At 42.2% G+C, this 19,152-nt stretch overlaps 1 protein-coding gene across 2 annotated transcripts in view; it reads left to right on the forward strand.

Annotated features, from left to right (window-relative positions):
• Positions 1-12,764: 12,764 nt before the first annotated feature.
• The window catches only part of ERI3 (ERI1 exoribonuclease family member 3), a 922,564-nt gene continuing 916,176 nt past the window's right edge, over positions 12,765-19,152 (forward strand). Inside the window, exon 1 of one of the 2 annotated variants that reach the window (XM_053693395.1) lies at positions 12,765-12,882. The gene's annotated coding sequence lies outside the window, so the exon portion shown is untranslated. The remainder of the gene's footprint in view (positions 12,883-19,152) is intronic. The other variant, XM_053693393.1, reaches the window with a different exon arrangement.

Raw genomic sequence — 19,152 nt, forward strand, 5'->3', positions numbered from 1 at the left:
CTTAATCTGCCGCCACCTACATTATACTTATTAACCCCTAATCTGCCCCCCTACACCGCCGCCACTATATTAAATTTATTAACCCCTAAACCTAAGTCTAACCCTAACCCTAACACCCACTAACTTAAATATAATTTAAATAAATCTAAATAAAATTCCTATCATTAAATAAATGATTCTTATTTAAAACTAAATACTTACCTATAAAATAAACCCTAAGCTAGCTACAATATAACTAATAGTTATATTGTAGCTATCTTAGGGTTTATTTTTATTTTACAGGCAAGTTTGTATTTATTTTAACTAGGTACAATAGGTATTAAATAGTTATTAACTATTTAATAACTTCCTAGTTAAAATAAATACAAATATACCTGTAAAATAAAACCTAACCTAAGTTACAATTACACCTAACACTACACGATAATTAAATAAATTCCCTAAACTAAATACAATTAAATAAAATTATCTAAAGTACAAAACCCCCCACTAAATTACAGAAAATAATAAACAAATTACAAGATTTTTAAACTAATTACACCTAATCTAATCCCCCTAACAAAATAAAAAAAATAAAAAAGCCCTACCCTACAATAAATTACAAATAGCCCTTAAAAGGGCCTTTTGCGGGGCATTGCCCCAAAGTAATCAGCTCTTTTACCTGTAAAAAAAAATTACAAACCCCCCAACATTAAAACCCACCACTCACACAACCAACCCTACTCTAAAACCCACTCAATACCCTTAAAAAAACCTAACACTAACCCCTTGAAGATCACCTTATCGTGGGAAGTCATCACCCAACCGGGCCGAGGTCCTCAACGAATCTGGCAGAAGTGGTCTTTCAGACGGGCAAAAGTCTTCATCCAGACGGCATCTTCTATCTTCATCCATCTGAAGCGGAGCAGCTCCATCTTCAAGACATCCGACGCGGAGCATCCTCTTCTGACGACGTCTTTTTGTTGAATGAAGGTACCTTTAAGTGACGTCATCCAAGATGGCATCCATTCAATTCCGATTGGCTGATAGAATTCTATCAGCCAATCGGAATTAAGGTAGAAAAAATCCTATTGGCTGATGCAATCAGCCAATAGGATTTAAGTTCAATCCTATTGGCTGATCCAATCAGCCAATAGGATTGAGCTTGCATTCTATTGGCTGTTCCAATCAGCCAATAGAATGCGAGCTCAATCCTATTGGCTGATTGGATGAGCCAATGGGATTGAATTTAAATCCTATTGGCTGATTGCATCAGTCAATAGGATTTTTTCTACCTTAATTCCGATTGGCTGATAGAATTCTATCAGCCAATCGGAATTGAATGGATGCCATCTTGGATGACGTCACTTAAAGATACCTTCATTCAACAAGAAGACGTCATCAGAAGAGGATGCTCTGCGTCGGATGTCTTGAAGATGGAACCGCTCCGCGCCGGATGGATGAAGATAGAAGATGCTGTCTGGATGAAGACTTCTGCCCATCTGGAGGATCACTTCTGCCGGATTCGTTGAGGACTTCGGCCTGGTTGGGTGAAGACTTCTCACGGTAAGGTGATCTTCAAGGGGTTAGTGTTAGGTTTTTTTAAGGGGGTATTGGGTGGGTTTTAGAGTAGGGTTGGTTGCGTGGGTGGTGGGTTTTAATGTTGGGGGGGTTTTGTAATTTTTTTTAACAGGTAAAAGAGCTGATTACTTTGGGGCAATGCCCTGCAAGAGGCCCTTTTAAGGGCTATTTGTAATTTAGTGTAGGGTAGGGCTTTTTTTTATTTTGGGGGGGCTTTTTTATTTTGTTAGGGGGATTAGATTAGGTCTAATTAGTTTAAAAATCTTGTAATTTGTTTATTATTTTCTGTAATTTAGTGGGGGGAGGGTTTGTACTTTAGATAATTTTATTTAATTGTATTTAATTATATTTAGTTTAGGGAATTTATTTAATTATAGTGTAGTGTTAGGTGTAACTGTAACTGTAACTTAGGTTAGGTATATTTGTATTTATTTTAACTAGGAAGTTATTAAATAGTTAATAACTATTTAATAACTATTGTACCTAGTTAAAATAAATACAAACTTGCCTGTAAAATAAAAATAAACCCTTACGGCTAGATTTAGAGTTTTGTCGGTAACGACCCGAAAAGCTAACGCCGGCTTTTTTCTGGCCGCACCATAAAAATAACTCTGGTATTGAGAGTCCACATAAAGGCTGCATTAGGCTCCAAAAAAGGAGCGTAGAGCATATTTAACGCAGCTTCAACTCTCGATACCAGAGTTGCTTACGGACGCAGCCAGCCTCAAAAACGTGCTCGTGCACGATTCCCCCATAGAAAACAATGGGGCTGTTTGAGCTGAAAAAAAAACTAACACCTGCAAAAAAGCCGCGTTCAGCTCCTAACGCAGCCCCATTGTTTGCTATGCGGAAAGACTTCCTACGTCTGCACCTAACACCCTAACATGTACCCCGAGTCTAAACACCCCTAACCTTACACTTATTAACCCCTAATCTGCCGCCCCCGCTATCACTGACCCCTGCATATTATTATTAACCCCTAATCTGCCGCTCCGTAAACCGCCGCTACTTACATTATCCCTATGTACCCCTAATCTGCTGCCCTAACATCGCCGACCCCTATATTATATTTATTAACCCCTAATCTGCCCCCCACAACGTCGCCTCCACCTGCCTACACTTATTAACCCCTAATCTGCCGAGCGGACCTGAGCGCTACTATAATAAAGTTATTAACTCCTAATCCGCCTCACTAACCCTATAATAAATAGTATTAACCCCTAATCTGCCCTCCCTAACATCGCCGACACCTAACTTCAATTATTAACCCCTAATCTGCCGACTGGAGCTCACCGCTATTCTAATAAATGTATTAACCCCTAAAGCTAAGTCTAACCCTAACACTAACACCCCCCTAAGTTAAATATAATTTACATCTAACGAAATAAATTATCTCTTATTAAATAAATTATTCCTATTTAAAGCTAAATACTTACCTGTAAAATAAATCCTAATATAGCTACACTATAAATTATAATTATATTATAGCTATTTTAGGATTAATATTTATTTTACAGGTAACTTTGTAATTATTTTAACCAGGTACAATAGCTATTAAATAGTTAAGAACTATTTAATAGTTACCTAGTTAAAATAATAACAAAATTACCTGTAAAATAAATCCTAACCTAAGTTACAATTAAACCTAACACTACACTATCATTAAATTAATTAAATAAAATATCTACAATTACCTACAATTAAACCTAACACTACACTATCAATACATTAATTAAATACAATATCTACAAATAACTACAATGAAATAAACTAACTAAAGTACAAAAAATAAAAAAGAACTAAGTTACAAAAAATAAAAAAATATTTACAAACATAAGAAAAATATTACAACAATTTTAAACTAATTACACCTACTCTAAGCCCCCTAATAAAATAACAAAGCCCCCCAAAATAAAAAAAATGCCCTACCCTATTCTAAATTACTAAAGTTCAAAGCTCTTTTACCTTACCAGCCCTGAACAGGGCCCTTTGCGGGGCATGCCCCAAGAAGTTCAGCTCTTTTGCCTGTAAAAAAAACATACAATACCCCCCCCAACATTACAACCCACCACCCACATACCCCTAATCTAACCCAAACCCCCCTTAAATAAACCTAACACTAAGCCCCTGAAGATCATCCTACCTTGTCTTCACCTCACCGGGTATCACACCGATCCATCCTGGCTCCGATATCTTCATCCAAAGCAAGCGGGGGATAGACATCCACTGAAGAAGTCCAGAAGAGGGTCCAAAGTCTTCATCCTATCCGGGAAGAAGAGTAGATCCGGACCGGCAACCATCATCTTCCAAGCGGCATCTTCTGTCTTCATCCGATGAGGACCGGCTCCATCCTGAAGACCTCCACCGCGGACCCATCTTCATCCGGCGACGTCCAACTGAAGAATGACAGTTCCTTTAAGGGACGTCATCCAAGATGGCGCCCCTCGAATTCCGATTGGCTGATAGGATTCTATCAGCCAATCGGAATTAAGGTAGGAATATTCTGATTGGCTGATGGAATCAGCCAATCAGAATCAAGTTCAATCCGATTGGCTGATCCAATCAGCCAATCAGATTGAGCTCGCATTCTATTGGCTGTTCTGATCATCGGATGAAGATAGAAGATGCCGCTTGGAAGATGATGGTTGCCGGTCTGGATCTACTCTTCTTCCCAGATAGGATGAAGACTTTGGACCCTCTTCTGGACTTCTTCAGTGGATGTCTAGCCCCCGCTTGGGTTGGATGAAGATATCGGAGCCAGGACGGATCGGTGTGATACCCGGTGAGGTGAAGACAAGGTAGGATGATCTTCAGGGGCTTAGTGTTAGGTTTATTTAAGGGGGGTTTGGGTTAGATTAGGGGTATGTGGGTGGTGGGTTGTAATGTTGGGGGGGTATTGTATGTTTTTTTTTTACAGGCAAAAGAGCTGAACTTCTTGGGGCATGCCCCGCAAAGGGCCCTGTTCAGGGCTGGTAAGGTAAAAGAGCTTTGAACTTTAGTAATTTAGAATAGGGTAGGGCATTTTTTTATTTTGGGGGGCTTTGTTATTTTATTAGGGGGCTTAGAGTAGGTGTAATTAGTTTAAAATTGTTGTAATATTTTTCTTATGTTTGTAAATATTTTTTTATTTTTTGTAACTTAGTTCTTTTTTATTTTTTGTACTTTAGTTAGTTTATTTCATTGTAGTTATTTGTAGGTATTGTATTTAATTTATTTATTGATAGTGTAGTGTTAGGTTTAATTGTAGGTAATTGTAGGTATTTTATTTAATTAATTTATTGATAGTGTAGTGTTAGGTTTAATTGTAACTTAGGTTAGGATTTATTTTACAGGTAAATTTGTAATTATTTTAACTATTTTAGCTATTAAATAGTTCTTAACTATTTAATAGCTATTGTACCTGGTTAAAATAAATACAAAGTTACCTGTAAAATAAATATTAATCCTAAAATAGCCATAATATAATTATAATTTATATTGTAGCTATATTAGGATTTATTTTACAGGTAAGTATTTAGCTTTAAATAGCAATAATTTATTTAATAAGAGTTAATTAATTTCGTTAGATTAAAATTATATTTAATTTAGGGGGTGTTAGTGTTAGACTTAGCTTTAGGGGTTAATACATTTATTAGAATAGCGGTGAGCTCCAGTCGGCAGATTAGGGGTTAATGTTTGAAGTTAGGTGTCGGCGATGTTAGGGAGGGCAGATTAGGGGTTAATACTATTTATTATAGGGTTAGTGAGGCGGATTAGGGGTTAATAACTTTATAATAATAGCGGTGTGGTCCGCTCGGCAGATTAGGGGTTAATAAGTGTAGGCAGGTGGAGGCGACGTTGTGGGGGGCAGATTAGGGGTTAATAAATATAATATAGGGGTCGGCGGTGTTAGGGGCAGCAGATTAGGGGTACATAGCTATAATGTAGCTGGCGGCTCTTTGCGGTCGGCAGATTAGGGGTTAATAAGTGTAGGTAGCTGGCGGCGACGTTGTGGGGGGCAGATTAGGGGTTAATAAATATAATATAGGGGTCGGCGGTGTTAGGGGCAGCAGATTAGGGGTACATAAGGATAACGTAGTTGGCGGTCGGCAGATTAGGGGTTAAAAAAATGTAATCGAGTTGCGGCGATGTGGGGGGACCTCGGTTTAGGGGTACATAGGTAGTTTATGGGTGTTAGTGTACTTTAGAGTACAGTAGTTAAGAGCTTTATAAACCGGCGTTAGCCCAGAAAGCTCTTAACTACTGACTTTTTTCCTGCGGCTGGATTTTTGTTGTTAGATTTCTAACGCTCACTTCAGACACGACTCTAAATACCGGAGTTAGAAAAATCCCATTGAAAAGATAGGATACGCAATTTACATAAGGGTATCTGCGGTAAGGAAAAGTCGCGGCTGAAAAGTGAGCGTTAGACCCTTTTTTGAGTGACTCCAAATACCGGAGGTAGCCTAAAACCAGCGTTAGGAGCCTCTAACGCTGGTTTTCACGGCTAACGCCAAACTCTAAATCTAGTCCTAAGATAGCTACAATGTAACTATTAGTTATATTGTAGCTAGCTTAGGGTTTATTTTATAGGTAAGTATTTAGTTTTAAATAGGAATAATTTATTTAATGATAGGAATATTTATTTAGATTTATTTAAATTATATTTAAGTTAGTGGGTGTTAGGGTTAGACTTAGGTTTAGGGGTTAATATATTTAATATAGTGGCGGCGGTGTATGGGGTAGCAGATTAGGGGTTAAAGGTATAATGTAGGTTGCGGCGGTGTAAGGGGGCAGAATAGGGGTTAATAACTTTATGTAGGTGTCCTTTGGTCTTTCACAATCGACCCTATTGCGTACTCACTGTGGCGGACACCCTATCGATCTGGTAGCCCCCGCACCTGTAGAAATCTGCACACTGTGGATCCTCTCCAACTTTCCAACCTTATTCAAAAACGCTTCCCCCACACTTCAACTGTATCCTGCCCTGACCTTGCTACAAACTATAACAATACTCTCTCCTCTGCACTCAACACCCTTGCTCCTCCACAAATACGCAAAACCCCACGTTGTCAGCTCCATCCCTGGCACTCTCAACAAACACGCTATCTACAAAAATGCTCCTGTGCTGCTGAACGTGCCTGGAGGAAATCCCGCTCTGAACTCAATTTCCTACACTATAAGTTCATTCTTTATGCTTACTCCTCTGCCCTTCACTTAGCCAAGCAAAACTACTTTGCTTCTCTTATATCTTCTCACTCCTCAAACCCTAAATGTCTCTTCTCCATTTTCAACACTCTCCTTTATCCACCTGCACCACCCCCTTCATCTGCCTTTAGTGCTCAAAACTTGGCAGACTACTTAAAAAAAAAAAACACTTACCATCCAAAGTAACATCCCACCACAATACTGCAACCTTCCATCACCGCTCCCCGGTCACCCCCTCCCCCTCTCTCAGTACCTTCCCCCCAACCACTGAGAATAAAGTGTGTTCCCTGATGTCTTCCTCACACCTAACTACCTGCCCACTTGACCCTATCCCTTCACATCTAATACCTTCTTTGTCTTCTACCCTCACCGCAGCTCTTACTCACATATTCAACCGATCCCTTACTACTGGTTCATTTCCATCTTCCTTCAAACATGCAAAGGTCACCCCCATCCTCAAAAAACCCTCCCTCGACCCAAATTCTCCTGCAAACTACCACCCGATATCACTGCTTCTGCTACCTTTAAAAGTCCTTGAAAAAATAGTTTTCGATAGCCAAGCCACTTCCTGTCCTACAACTCATTGCTTAACCCCTGCAATCTGGCTTCCGTCCCCAACACTCAACTGAAACTGCCTTTACCAAGGTTACTAACAATCTTCTTTCTGCTAAAAACAATAGCCACTACTCTATACTTATCTTACTTGACCTGTCTGCTGCCTTTGACACTGTTGACTATCCCCTCCTCCTATGGACTCTCAGCTCCCTTGGGCTCTGTTACATTGCCCTCTCCTGGATCTACTCTTATTTCTCTAATAGGTCCTTTTCTGTCTCATTTGCTGGCGAATCCTCCTCTTCATTGCCTCTGTCTGTTGGAGTACCTCAAGGCTCTGTTCTAGGCCATCTACTCTTCTCTATCTATATTATATATATTCCTCACTGGGTAAACTTATCAGTAGCTATGGCTTCAACTATCACCTCTATGCTGATGATACTCAGATCTAACTATCCACCCCTGTACTCTCTCCTTCTGTCCTTTCCCACATCAGCGACTGCTTATCTGGCATTTCTTCCTGGATGGCGTCTCACCACCTAAAAATCAACATTTCCAAGACTAAGTTTTTTCTAATCCCCCCCATCTAATTCTACTCCAGTTTCTGGTGTTGGTGACACTACTATCTCCCCATCACCCCAAGTCCGCTGCCTAGGAGTTACACTTGACTCCAATCTGTCCTTCATACCCCACATCCAATTGCTCTCTTCATCCTGTCACAACCACTTACGTAATATCTCCAAAATGTGTCCTTTTCTGAGTGCTGAAACTTCTAAACAGCTAATCCATTCCCTAGTAATTTCCTGGCTTGACTACTGTAATAACCTACTAACTGGCCTTCCTCTCTCCCGCCTCTCCCCCCTTCAATACATCCTAAATGCCTCTGCTAGGCTAATCCACCTCTCCCGACGCTCTGTATCTGCTGCACCCCTCTGTGAGTCCCTTCACCAGCTCCCCATTCACAGCAGAATTAAATTCAAAATTCTTACTCTGACTTACAAAGCCCTCACCAGTGCAGCCCCCCCACCTGTCCTCACACATCAACAAATATACTCCAGCCCGTCCCCTAAGATCCAACAACGATCTACTCCTTGCAGCTTCTACCATCACCTCCTCCTCTGCTAGACTACAGGACTTCTCTCGTGCAGCACCAACCCTCTGGAACGCAGTTCCTCGAGCTGTCAGACTTTCCCCCAACCTCTCCTCCTTTAAACGCTCCCTAAAGACCTTCTTGTTCAGGGAAACCTATTACCAAATCAGTAACTAATGAATTCCACTTGCTTAATAGTTGCCATCATCTAACTCCACAATAACATAATTCCCACCTTTGCAGTCCCAACCTCCTGTTTCTCACCAAAGGAACAGGGCTCCAAATTCCCCCTGTATTTGTTTTTTAAATTTTGTCTGGTGTCTCATATTGTACTGTCCTTTTATCTTTGTTACCCATGGACAGCGCTGCGGAATCTGTTGGCGCTTTAATAAATAAAGAATAATAATAATAATATATATATACACAAATATATGTATATATACATATATATATATACACACACATATACATATATATACACACATACATATACTGTATATATATCAAGTCTAAAAAGGGTATGCACCAGCGTCTATATTGTATAATGTTATATCACTTTGTGAAATGCAGTTCCATAGGCATGCTATGTGTATATGCACATACAACAGCGATTCAATCACTGAATCTTTGTAGGGTACAACCAGTGATAACACCACACATCTCCCCTTAACTGTAGGTCAATTAAAGGATCGTAGCCATCTGTTGCGACACTTGAAATTTGTACAGTCAAAGGCGGGAGTAATGAGAAACCGGAGCAACTTAACAGCTAGTAGCTGTGTCAACTCACCACACCAACTCTGCACTTCTCCTCTGTGTGTCGGGTCGGCATCCTTAGCGTCCAAGCCACATGGATAATCAACCTTAGGGGGTGTGTCCAGTCACATGGGACCTCTTCAGCCTATCCGGATACTTGAAACCAGGTGATTCTCAGTGCTCCATAAGGGACTGTGTGAGCGCTCAGCAAGCCTGACAAATCCTGGTCCATATATACTTAGAACAATAGGCGAAAAACTGTATCGTAGGCTGGTAGTTTGAATAAAAAGTTAATTTATTGGTATCCAAAATATGGTAAAAAGACCAAATACAACAGTGAGCATTGAAATGCTGACATGTTTCTGAGTTTAGCCGTAATCGTAGCTGAGCTAAGATTAACATGTCAGCATTTCAATACTTACTTTATATATATATATATATATATATATATATATATATATATATATATATATATATATATTGCTCTTAGGTCTCTCTAAGAGTAATGGGGGAAACCAGACGTGGACTCCTTGCACACATGCCCTTAGAGAAGGCTGAAACGATCCTCTGGGGTTGTTGTTTCTCTTGTTCAGAGAAGAATTGCCTGGTATTTCGGCGCTGGACTGTCATTGGGCAGGTTCAGACGGATATGCTAAAGGATATTTTTTTCTCATTGAAAAGGCATAGTGTGCCCTGCGTGGCAATGAAAATGAACAGGCAAGGAAGTTATTCATTTATTGGTATCCAAAATATGGTAAAAAGACCAAATACAACAGTGAGCATTGAAATGCTGACATGTTTCTGAGTTTAGCCGTAATCGTAGCTGAGCTAAGATTACGGCTAAACGCCGAAACATGTCAGCATTTCAATACTTACTTTATATATATATATATATATATATATATATATATATTGCTCTTAGGTCTCTCTAAGAGTAATGGGGGAAACCAGACGTGGACTCCTTGCACACATGCCCTTAGAGCAGTGCTTTCCAAACTGTGTGTCGGGACACACTAGTGTGTCGGCAGCAGTGTGTAGGTGTGTCCCTGCTCCAGCACAAATTTTTTTTTTTTTTTTTTGGTTTCTGACTTTCCGCCTGCCTGCTATGCATATCACATGGTTGACACGTGATTGATGCCTAGGGGGACACAGATCATCTTAACCTATTGGCGCAGCTCAGTGGGAATTTAAACTATTCCCATTGGCGGCACATTGGCTTGTGACTGCATGTGTAATCTCCTTAATCGGCTCGTGACTGCATGTGTAGTCAGTGAGTGGGAGAGCAATGTGTTTGCAGCGCGGGCAGTAGTCAATCGGACTCATCGAGCTCTGAGGGCGGCAGCTTAAATGCTGAGCTGAAGTCAGTGGGGTTTTTTTTGGAACTAGCTCCCAGTAGTGCATTGCTGCTCCTGCTCTTGATGTATGGATAGGAAGTGGAAGCTTATGAAATTCGAGTGTCTTTATCTAATATTCCACCAAATATTCAGAAATTGTGTTCATCCCATCAACCTCATACATCCCATTAAAATATCAAGTAGCTATTGGTGTTATTAATTTTTTGTTTAATTCTTGCACATACTTACTGTTACTTGTAAATACATTTTATCATTATATCATTTATGTATGTGTCTGAATCTCTTAAAACAAGTTAGTTTAACCTCCTGTTTGCTAGTACAACTGAATTACTGTGTCGCGAAATGATGTAGGTCTAAAAAGTGTGTCACCAACATAAAAAGTTTGGAAAGCTCTGCCTTAGAGAGATGCAACTGCACCTCACTGACGAGGCCCACAGAAGGCTGAAACGATCCTCTGGGGTTGTTGTTTCTCTTGTTCAGAGAAGAATTGCCTGGTATTTCGGCGCTGGACTGTCATTGGGCAGGTTCAGACGGATATGCTAAAGGATATTTTTTTCTCATTGAAAAGGCATAGTGTGCCCTGCGTGGCAATGAAAATGAACAGGCAAGGAAGTTATTCTATCTTTTGTTCTGTCTCAGCTGAGTGCGTCTCTCTTTTTATATTTATGCCAATTGCTTTTAGGTCTCTCTAAGAGTAATGGGGGAAACCAGGCGTGGACTCCTTGCACACATGCCCTTAGAGAGATGCAACTGCACCTTACTGACGAGGCCCACAGAAGGCCAAAACAACCGTACACGTATATATACATACACATATATATATATAAATATATATATATATATATATACATACATACACACACACATATATATATAAGTATATATATATACATAGGCTTACCAGAAGTCCCACTTTTACTGGGATTGTCCCTGTTTAGAGGTTGCCACCTCTGGGTTTCAAATCATGTATCCGGGTTTAAGACCGCCTGAAACCCAGACACATTATTCAAAATGACTGGACTGTGACTCTCCAGCATAGTTTGATGCTGGTACTTTGTTACATACAGCCCTGCTTAGCTTAGAGTCTATGTCCTTCAAAGTTTACATTTAGTAATACAGGCTGAGTGAGCAGCATAGGGTTTTTTAATATTGTAGGGCTACTTGGTTTATTTTTCTAAGAATTTAACACTCCCCTCGACCCCTGGTGACATCACCAGTGATACACCTTTAGGGGAATCATATGAGTATGACCAGAAAGTGCAGATATGCAGGATTTTTGGCGTGGATCTTGCTTTACTTCATGCAGAATAGCATTTTGGCTGTAATCTTCCTGCATTATGGTATAGAGTAGCCTCTTAAACAGCTTTAGCAGGTACGTGTTTCTTTTTTACTTATTTCATTCAATGTTGTATTTATACCTTATTAGTATCCGGTTCTGTTTCTTAATTAGACACATAAAACACATATTACACTGCAGATATTAAATTGTGTGATGTATACCGTTTCACTATTTTATGAAATTGATAATTATGCTTGATGTTTGGCATTATTTAGAATCTGAGATTTAGATGAATGATTTGTTTGCTCATGTTGTGTATGGGTTGCCATGACAAAATAATGTTGTCTTTTTCACTAGGGGTGGGGTTATGGTCTATTTAAACTGTGTGATTCACTTGTTTGACTGAGGAAGGGTAGAGTATCCACAAAACATTACGCATATAAAAGCTACTACTTTAAAAGGACCGGTAATAGCCACACCCCCTTGACCACACCCCCACGGGCACCACACCAGGTGGTCCCAGTTTCACCTCTAAACATTATGGTAAGCCTATATATACATACACACACATATATATACTGTATAAATATATATATATACATACACACATATATATATAAATATATATATATACATAAACACACATATATATATATATATATATATATATATATATATACACACACACATATATATATATATATATATATATATATATATTTATATATATATATATATAAATATACATATATATATTTTATATATACACACATATGTATATATATATATATATATTTTTTTTTATTTTTTTTTCAAATAAACTTCACTCAACTTTTGGGTGAAAAATTGAGTGATACACTAACACTTATACACACTGTCACTGAAGTAAATTTGCGTTAAGACTACAAGTCCCGGCATGCCTCACTTACCGCCATGTTGGATCGGCATTCCCATGTGAATTTGTACAGGAGAAGAGCAGAGGGAACCTGCTGGATTTACCCGCCCAGGCCGACTTTGATTGGCTGAGTGTACCGGCAGCGACCGTTCCGATTGGTGGGAGAACCTGCCTGTCTTGGACGTTTCTACACACAGGGGAAAAGTGAGAGGTGAGTCGTGTGGTGTTCAGTGTATGTGAGGGGGCGGCTGTGACCCTCGTGTGTTCGTGCGATGTGTCATTGTGTATTGTCTTTGTACTGTGTGCACCGGGTGTGCTGGGGCCTGACTCAGGGGGTGAGGCCTGCAAGCCATAGTGACACCATGCTTATTCTTACACTGAGGGGCCTGTGAGAGTTCACTGAGGGATAGTGACCGTGCCATTGGGTTCTCTGGGTGTGAGTTACCACAGAGAGAGGGGCCAGCTCTGTACCCGGGGACTGGGCAAAAGAGGGGTCAGTTATATACCTTGGGTCTTGGTGAGAGAGGGGTCAGTTCTGTACCTGGGGATTGGGCGAGAGAGGGGTCAGTTCTGTACCTGGTGAATGGGCGAGAGAGGGGTCAGTTCTGTACCAGGTGAATGGGCGAGAGAGGGGTCAGTTCTGTACCAGGTGAATGGGCGAGAGAGGGGTCAGTTCTGTACCAGGTGAATGGGCGAGAGAGGGGTCAGTTCTGTACCAGGTGAATGGGCGAGAGAGGGGTCAGTTCTGTACCTGGGGTCTTGGTGAGTGAGGGGTCAGTTCTGTACCTGGGGTCTTGGTGAGTGAGGGGTCAGTTCTGTACCGTACCTGGGGTCTTGGTGAGAGAGGGGTCAGTTCTGTACCTGGGGATTGGGCGAGAGGGGGGTCAGTTCTGTACCTGGGGATTGGGCGAGAGAGGGGTCAGTTCTGTACCAGGTGAATGGGCGAGAGAGGGGTCAGTTCTGTACCAGGTGAATGGGCGAGAGAGGGGTCAGTTCTGTACCTGGGGTCTTGGTGAGTGAGGGGTCAGTTCTGTACTGTACCTGGGGTCTTGGTGAGAGAGAGGTCAGTTCTGTACCTGGGGATTGGGCGAGAGAGGGGTCAGTTCTGTACCTGGGGATTGGGCGAGAGAGGGGTCAGTTCTGTACCAGGTGAATGGGCGAGAGAGGGGTCAGTTCTGTACCAGGTGAATGGGCGAGAGAGGGGTCAGTTCTGTACCAGGTGAATGGGCGAGACTGGGGTCAGTTCTGTACCTGGGGTCTTGGTGAGAGAGGGGTCAGTTCTGTACTGTACCTGGGGTCTTGGTGAGAGAGGGGTCAGTTCTGTACTGTACCTGGGGTCTTGGTGAGAGCGGGGTCAGTTCTGTACTGTACCTGGGGTCTTGGTGAGAGAGGGTTCAGCACTGTGCATGGGGTTTGGGTGAGAGAGGGGTCAGCGCTGTGCCTGGATGAGAGAGGGGTCAGTGCTGTACATGGGGTTTGGGTGAGAGAGGGGTCACTGCTGTGTTAGGGTGAGAGAGGAGTCAGTGCTGTGCATGGGGTTTGGGTGAGAGAGGGCTCAGCGCTGGGCCTGGTTGAGAGAGGGCTCAGCGCTGGGCCTGGTTGAGAGAGGGCTCAGCGCTGGGCCTGGTTGAGAGAGGGCTCAGCGCTGGGCCTGGTTGAGAGAGGGCTCAGCGCTGGGCCTGGTTGAGAGAGGGCTCAGCGCTGGGCCTGGTTGAGAGAGGGCTCAGCGCTGGGCCTGGTTGAGAGAGGGCTCAGCGCTGGGCCTGGTTGAGAGAGGGCTCAGCGCTGGGCCTGGTTGAGAGAGGGCTCAGCGCTGGGCCTGGTTGAGAGAGGGCTCAGCGCTGGGCCTGGTTGAGAGAGGGCTCAGCGCTGGGCCTGGTTGAGAGAGGGCTCAGCGCTGGGCCTGGTTGAGAGAGGGCTCAGCGCTGGGCCTGGTTGAGAGAGGGCTCAGCGCTGGGCCTGGTTGAGAGAGGGCTCAGCGCTGGGCCTGGAAGGAGAATCTTGGTGAGCGCAGTGACTGGTGGGGGTCCGGGTGAGATGGGTGAGCGCAGTGACTGGTGGGGGTCCGGGGGAGATGGGTGAACGCAGTGACTGGTGGGGGTCCGGGGGAGATGGGTGAGCGCAGTGACTGGTGGGGGTCCGGGGGAGATGGGTGAGCGCAGTGACTGGTGGGGGTCCGGGGGAGATGGGTGAGCGCAGTGACTGGTGGGGGTCCGGGGGAGATGGGTGAGCGCAGTGACTGTGGGGGGGGGGGGGGGTCCGGGGGAGATGGGTGAACGCAGTGACTGGTGGGGGTCCGGGGGAGATGGGTGAGCGCAGTGACTGGTGGGGGACTGGGTGAGATGGGTGAGCGCAGTGACTGTGGGGGGGGGGGGTCCGGGTGAAATGGGTGAGCGCAGTGACTGTGTGTGTGGGGGGGGGGGTCCGGGTGAAATGGGTGAAAGCAGTGACTGGGGGGTGGTCCGGGTGAAATGGGTGAGCGCAGTGACGGGGGAGGGGGGGCCTGGTGAAATGGGTGAGCGCAGTGACTGGGGGGGTCCGGGTGAAATGGGTGAGCGCAGTGACTGGGGGGGCTCCGGGTGAAATGGGTGAGCGACTGTCCCATCTAGCACTTAAACTTACCGACTATTAATAATTTCCTAAAGATAATTAGCTTCCTTCTTCTTTTATAGGTGTTTGCTATGTGTTTATCCTGTATATCGGTAATACACAGAATATTTCTTGTTTTTTTAAAAATGCAAATGACATTGATTGTTGCTCACTTGTAATGTAGGGTGGTTTAAAACTATGGGTAGGTGTGTGTCAGTGGTCACATGCAGCACTTGTGCTATAGTGTTATAGCCCAACCTGCATGTTTGTCTATGATTCCCCACCCAAGCACTCTTCAGAATATGATTAGTTACCTCCTTATGGGGCTGTTCATCACATTGCTCATCTGATGACCTAGCGTTATGTTCTGGAGTTCTTGGGGATGTGTGACTTTGTCTCATGCAGCTTTATTAAAGGGCAGTAAATACTTTGAGATTTTTTATATAAAATGTTTAGTTATATGTAATCAAACAACTTAGCAATATATTTACATTATTTACCTTGCCTCCTTTTCATGCATTTTAGCTCTGAAACTAGAACAATTTCTAACTCTCAGACCTTGAAATGCAGCTGCTGACTTCTCAAGGGTATAACCCTGCTACGTATCTGTACCTAATTGGCTTTAACTGATAACAGTGGTAAAACCACACACTTTATACTAACATAAAGACCTTATGTAACCCTGCTACATATCTGTAGCTTATTGTCTTTATCAGATAACAACTGTAAAACAATGCACTTTATACTATCCTAATGACTGTGTGTATCCCTACTTCATATCTGTCCCTAATTGTCTTTATCTGATAACAACTGTAAAACACACTTTATGCTAACGTAATGACCATGTGTACTTAGCATGCAATATAGTGTACCTAGCGTGCAATAGTATACGTAGCATGCTTAGTGTGTGATAGGGTACTGGATGTGTAGTGTGCGATTGGTTATGTACCGTGTACTCAGTGTGCGAAAGTGTACGTAGTGTGTACATTGCGTGCTGTGTGTACATAGCGTGCAATATAGTGTGTATAGTGTGCAATGGTGTGCAGTAATGTACTTAGTGTATGTTAGGGTACATAGCGTGGAGTGGTGTACAATAGTTTATTCAGTGTGCGATAGGGTACATAGCATGCAAAAGTGTGCTTAGTGTGTGATAGGATACGTGTTATAGTGTACATAGCGTGTTATATAGTGTGTGTAGCGTGCAATGATGTGCAGTAATGTACTTAGTGTACAATGGTGTATGTAGCGTGCAATAGTGTTCTTAGTGTGCGATAGGTTATGTAGCGTGCAATGGTGTACAATAGTGTACTTAGTGTGCGATAGAGTAGGTAGCGTGCTTAGTGTGCAATAGGGTACGTAGAGTGCAAGATAGTGTGTGTAGAGTGCAATGGTGTGCAGTAATGTACTCAGTGTATGATGGGGTACGTTGGGTGCGATAGTGAACGTAGCATGCAATAGGGTGCTTAGTGTACATAGCGTTCAATAAAGTGTGTGTAGCGTGCAATGGTGTGCAGTAATGTACTAAGTGTATGATAGGGTACATAGTGTTCAATGGTGTTCTCAGTGTGCGATAGGGTACGTAGTGTGCGATAATGTACGTAGCATGCAAAAGCATGCTTAGTATGCGATAGGGTATGTAGTGTGTTATAGTGTACATAGCGTTCAATATAGTGTATGTAGTGTACAATGGTTTGCAGTAATGTACTTAGTGTAGTGTACTTGGTGTGCAATAGGGTACTGGGTGTGTAGCGTGCGATAGGTTATTTAGCGTACAATAGTGTACTTGGTGTGCGATAGGGTACGTAGCATGCAATAGCGTGCTTAGTGTACATAGCATGTAATATAGTGTGTGTGCTGTGTGCAGTAATGTAATTAGTGTACAATAGGGTACATAGCGTGCAATGGTGTACGTAACGTGCAATAGTGTACTTAGTGTGCGATAAGGTACCTAGCATGCAATGGTGTGCAATAGTGTACTTAGTGTGTGATAGTGTACATAGCGTGCAATGGTGTGCGATAGGGTACGCAGCGCGCGGTGGTGTGCGATAGGGTACGCAGCGCGCGGTGGTGGGCGATAGGGTTCGCAGCGCGCAATATAGTGTACGTGGTGTGCAATAGTGTACATAGCTGTGTGCGATATAGTGTACGTGGTGTGCAATAGTGTTCTTAGTGTGTGATAGTGTATGTAGCGTGTAATGATGTGCGATAGGGTACGTAGCATGCAATGTAGTGTGCAATACTGTACAAATCGTGCAATAGTGTACGTAGTGTGTGTTCGGGTACTGTGCGTATGATAGTGTACTTAGTGTGCGGTAGTGTACCTAGCGTGCAATAGTGAACGTAGTGTGATAGGGTACTGTGCGTGCAGTAGTGCACTCAGTGTGCGATAGTGTATGTAGTGTGCAATGAATGGTGTGCAATACAATGTATGTAGCGTGCAATAGTGTACTTAGTGTGCGATAGGGTACATAGCTTAGCGCTGCGGAATCTGTTGGCGCTCTACAAGTAACCGATAATAATAATATCATGCAATATAGTGTACCTAGTGTGCAATAGTGTACGTAGCATGCAATGGTGTGAAATAGTGTACTTAGTGTGAGATAAGGTAGTTAGTGTTCAGTAGTGTATGTAGCGTGCAATAGTGTAGTTAATGTACAGTAGTGTATGTAGCGTGCAATAGTGTACATAGCATGCAATGGTGTGCGATAGTGTATGTAGCGTGCAATGGTCTGCAGTAGTGTACGTAGCGTGCAATGGTGTGCGATAGGGTAGTTAATGTGTAATGGTGTACAATACAATCTCATTTATCGGGTAAGATATATTAAAATGCTTTTATTATCAATGAATATGCATGTTAATAATTATCAGTGTGCATTATTTAATTATGGTGTTTTTTTTAGTTTTTTTTTTTATTCTGTTTTGAAATTTACAATAAATTATTTACAAAAACTGTGAAGAATAGTCCTGTATGATGGTCCTTGAAAATCTGCCTTTAAAAATGATACAAAAACAATACATATTTCAGAATCCTGGATAATAATCCTGGTAAATAATCATTTTTGCATGTTCTTACCTAGCCAAAATATGATTTTCCAGGTTTTCTGAATGAATAATTTACTTTAGCCATATAGTTTATATACACTGATTTTTAAAGGTATGTTGGGTACCTAATCTTAAACTTATATGTGCTTGTTGGACATCCCTTTCCAAAACCATGGGCATTAATATGGAGTTGCCAGCCCTCTTAGCAGAAGATGTTATGGCTATAATAGCTGCAAAGGTTTTCCACATATTTTTGTAGTGGGTCTATGGGAATTTGTGCCATTCAGCCAAAAAGCATTTGTAAGATCAGGCACTGATGTTGGACACGAATGTTTGGCTCCTAATCGGTGTCTAAATCATCCCAAAGGTGTTTAGTGGGGATGCGATCAGGGCTCTGTGCAGGCTGCTCAAGTTCCTACTCAACAAATTTGTCAAACAATAACTTTATTATTTACCTTGCTTTGTGCACACAGGGGCACAGTCATGCTAGAACAGGAAAGGGCCTTCCCCAACCTGTTGCAACAAAGTTGGAAGCTCCCAATCGTCCAAAATGTCTTTGTACCCTTCACTTTATAAAGTGTCTAGCCAAAACCCTGAACAGCCCAAACCATTATCCCTCCTCCATCAAACTTTTAATTATTGCATTTCTTCTTGTGTTTGGGTTCTTCTTGTGTTTGGGTTCTTCTTGTGTTTGGGTTTCCAGCACTTTCCTGTTTATTTTTTTGAATACATTCTTTTACAAATGTAACATTTAATCATTGGTTCCTTGTTGAATACAATCTCCTTTCTCTTTTTCTACCTAGCACATTTGTCTTTGTTGATGTTAGTTATTTTCTATAATACATTGATG

Source organism: Bombina bombina, chromosome 10, assembly GCF_027579735.1.
Source record: "Bombina bombina isolate aBomBom1 chromosome 10, aBomBom1.pri, whole genome shotgun sequence".
In the NCBI taxonomy this organism is placed as follows: Eukaryota; Metazoa; Chordata; class Amphibia; order Anura; family Bombinatoridae; genus Bombina; species Bombina bombina.